Genomic DNA, 3747 nt, shown 5'->3' with positions numbered 1-3747 from the left:
GGACTGGCGCTGGGGAAAGTGGGGGACTGTCTGAAGTTGGCTGCTTGGGATGTGGGTGAGGCCCTGGGGAGCTGGGGGTTGGGCTGCACCCCTGGCACTGCAGCCTGGGGCCCTGCGTTTCCTCTGGAAAAGCTGCTCCCTGTTTCACCAGCTCCTCTCAGTCTGAGTCCCAGGGACCTTGCACAGGCATCTGCAGGGCAGGACGGGCCCTGAAATCTGACAGCTGGGAGGTTTGCAGCAGTTTCTAACCCTCCTTCCTCTGCTTCTTCCAGGAGGCACCACAAAAGCATCTGGCCCCTCTGGTAAAAGAGAGAGAAGCAGCCAAAGCCGAGGAGGAGCGGCAGAGTGAGGAGCTGCTGGTAGGTGCCCAGAGCCCCCCGCCACTTAGGTTTGCCTGGCATAAGAATGACCTGGTGAATGCAGGGCCCACCCTGCCAGCCTCAGCCCGGGACCCATCCCCGCTGGAGCCTAGGGAGTCTGCAGGGTCAGACACGGGGGTAACGTGATGCCCTTAGGACGCAGGAGGCTTCTGGGCAGGAGAGGGTCAGTCTGTGTTAGCCCAGAGCCCCTGCCCACGGGCTGTCTGAATGTCACAGTGACCAGGGATCCTTTCTAGCTCTTGGGGGGATGGGGAGGAAGGAGATGAAATGTGGTCTGCAGAGATGGAGGATTTGGCTCAGTGCACGTTGATGAGGTTTTGGGGAGAAGTGTCCCTCCTGTAGGTGATGTACAGCTCACCCCGGTCCTGATCCCTCCTCCCTTCCCGGGATAAATGAACTTCCCATCCCCCACCACTAGAGATCTTGTGTTCTGGTAAATAACTCTGCCACCCGCTCCCAGGTGCATTTATGATTTTCTCCTGTTATGGAGCAGATGAACTTCAATGTTGATAAATGCAAAATAGTGCACATTGGAAAAGATAATATCAAATGCACATAAAGTGATGAGGTCTAAATTAGCTGTTACCACTCAAGGAAGAGATTTTGGAGTCACTGTGGATAGTTCTCTGGAAACATCCACTCAATCTGCAGCAGCAGTCAAAAAAGCAAACAGAATGTGGGGAATCATTAGGAAAGGGTTAGACAATAAAACAGAAAATATCCTATTGCCTCTATATAAATCCATGGTATGTCCACATCTTGAATACTGTGTGCAGATCTGGTCGCCCCATCTCAAAAAAGATACATTGGAAAAGGAAAAGGTTCAGAGAAGGTCAGCAAAAATGATAAAGGATATGGAACAGCTTCCGTGTGAGGCGAGATTAATAAGACTGAGGCTATGGCTGCACTCTGCAGCTTTTAGCCACATGACTGTGCCGCTACAGCCGTTCTGCTGCCAGGCGCGCAGTGTAGCTGCTCTTTGTTGGCAGGAGAGAAGTGCCAGTGTAGACAAAGCCTGAGACTGTTCACCTTGGAGAAGAGACGACTAAGGGGGGATATGGTAGAGGTCTATAAAATCATGACTTGTGTGGCGAAAGTAAATAAGGAAGTGTTATTTCCTCCTCATAACACAAGAACTAGGGGTCATCCAGTGAAATGAATAGCCAGCAGGTTTAAAACAAACAAAAGGAAGTATTTCTTCACACAACGGACAGTCAACCTGTGGAACCCCTTGCCAGGGGATGTTGTGAAAACCAAGACACTAACAGGGTTCTAAAAAGAACTAGAAAAGTGCATGGAGGACAGGTCCCTTAGGGGCTATTAGCCAGGCTGAGCGGGATGGTGTCTCTAGCCTCTGTTTGCCAGAAGCTGGGAATGGGCGACAGGGGATGGGTCACTTGATGATTCCCTGTTCTGTTCATTCCCTCTGGGGCACCTGGCATTGGCCACTGTCAGAAGACAGGATACCGGGCTAGATGGGCCTTTGGTCTGACCCAGTCTGGCTGTTCTTATGTTCTGTGTTCCCCTGTTACTGAGCCGCCCTCTCCCTGTTGCAGAAACAGACGGCAGCCGAGAGACAGAAGCTCGTCTGGGAGTGGCAGGAGCTGCGAGGGTTTCTGGAGGAGCAGGAACAGCGGCTGCTGTCCCGCCTGGAGGAGCTAGAGAGAGCCATTGTCCAGAGAAGGGATGAGGGCGTCTGCAGCCTGTCCTGGCAGATTTCCCTGCTCAGCGGGAGGGGAGGAGAGAAGGGGCAGCAGCCGCTGAGCCAACCCCTGCAGGTCAGGCTGTCATTGCAATGATCATACGCAGCGTTTCTCTAGGCGCTTCTGAGCCCTAGACCCCAAAGCCCTTTACAGAGTGGGGTCAGGGGCATTATCCCTATGGGACAAATGGGGAAAGTGAGGCAGAGGGAGGGGCAGAGCCCTGCCCAAGGTCACCCAGTGAGTCTGGCAGCGGTGCCAGGGATGGGCCCTGGGAGCCCTGGATGCTGCAGCCCCAAGACCTTCTCTCCTGGAAATGTCTCTCTGCATTTGCTCTTGGAGGGTGAAATCCCCTCTCCTACCATGCTGAGGTCCCGAGTTAGGCCCAAGGCCCCTGTCACTGCAGGTTAATGGGTTTAGTGGGGCCAGGGGCCTTCTGGGTCTCTCAGCACTGCGGGGAATTTGATTCTCAATGCAGAGAAATATCTTCTGCCTGTAAAGTGCCCGGGGAGAAGATTTCCACAGTGGGACCTGCCCGCAGGGATTGCTGGGGCTGCGCAGGGAAAAGTCCCTGGTAGGGGGGCAGCAGCTCTGGGAATGTAAACCTGAAATTCCCCTACTGCCCGAGGCCTCAGTGGTGACCCCTGCAGAGCAGGAGGCCTCCCCGCCCAGGGACACTCCCCCTGACGGCCTCCTCTTTCTCTCCTTTTTAGGGTGCTGGGAGCACTGGGGGCAGGTAAGACCTGGGCTCCATTTCTCTCCCCCTCATGGACTGTTAGGTTTTATAACTGCACTGAATAGGAAGCTGCCCCCTGCCCTGGGAGCATGTGATTCTGTCTCCACTAGTGGCTGACTCAGGTAGGAGAAGAGCGGGTTACTGTCTGGTCGCTCATGAGGTCACAGCAGGGCTGCTAGACCCAGGGCCGATGGGACAGACCAGGCCTGTCTCCTGGACTGACATGTCTGCGTCACGTACTCAGAGGGCGCAGAATCTCAGCTTTCACATATGTTAAAGTGAGTTGCCGGCCCTCAGCACCTCCCCAGTGTAAACGGAGACAGTGTTGCCTTGCTGGGGCTGCCAGCAGCCTGAAGCCGTAGCTCTGAGAGCGTGAACTCTCCTGTCCCCTGTTAATGTCATCGGGGTGTCAACTGAAATGGCAGGAGTGTTTCCTGGCTGATCACTCGAGCAGATGGAATGGGGAGAGGGCGGGAGTGAAGCCTTTGTGGGGTGGGAATAGGGGGTTGCTGTAGGGAGGGAAGAACAGAGGAGAGACACAAGGACAAGGAAGCGAGAGAGAAATGGAGAAGGGAGGGTGGGAAAGGCAGGGAAGAACCAGCAGGGGCCCTACAGGTTGTCTGGGAAGGGGCTGTTTTCCTCCTGAGTGTGACAGACAAAGACTTGGCAAAATACTAAGAACTAAAACTTTATTTCCCATACGAAGGGCAGATTCCCCCCTTGTTCTTCGTACGTGGGTGTCCCATGGAGAGCAGTGGGTGTTCTGCTGTGAATGGAGTAGGGCACAGAGTCCTAACCTGATGCACTGGCCGTAACGGACAGGGCAGTGTGGCCCTCTCTGCCAAATGAGCTGGACGTCCCAGGGTTACTGCTTCAGCTGAAGGGTTCGGGGGTTTTGGCATTAAAGGGCCCACGTTCATTCCCTGCTGGA

The sequence above is a fragment of the Mauremys reevesii genome, linkage group 14 (genome assembly GCF_016161935.1).
Source record: "Mauremys reevesii isolate NIE-2019 linkage group 14, ASM1616193v1, whole genome shotgun sequence".
Taxonomy (NCBI): Eukaryota; Metazoa; Chordata; order Testudines; family Geoemydidae; genus Mauremys; species Mauremys reevesii.
The sequence above is the reverse complement of the archived record's forward strand: the minus strand, read 5'-3'. Positions refer to the sequence as shown.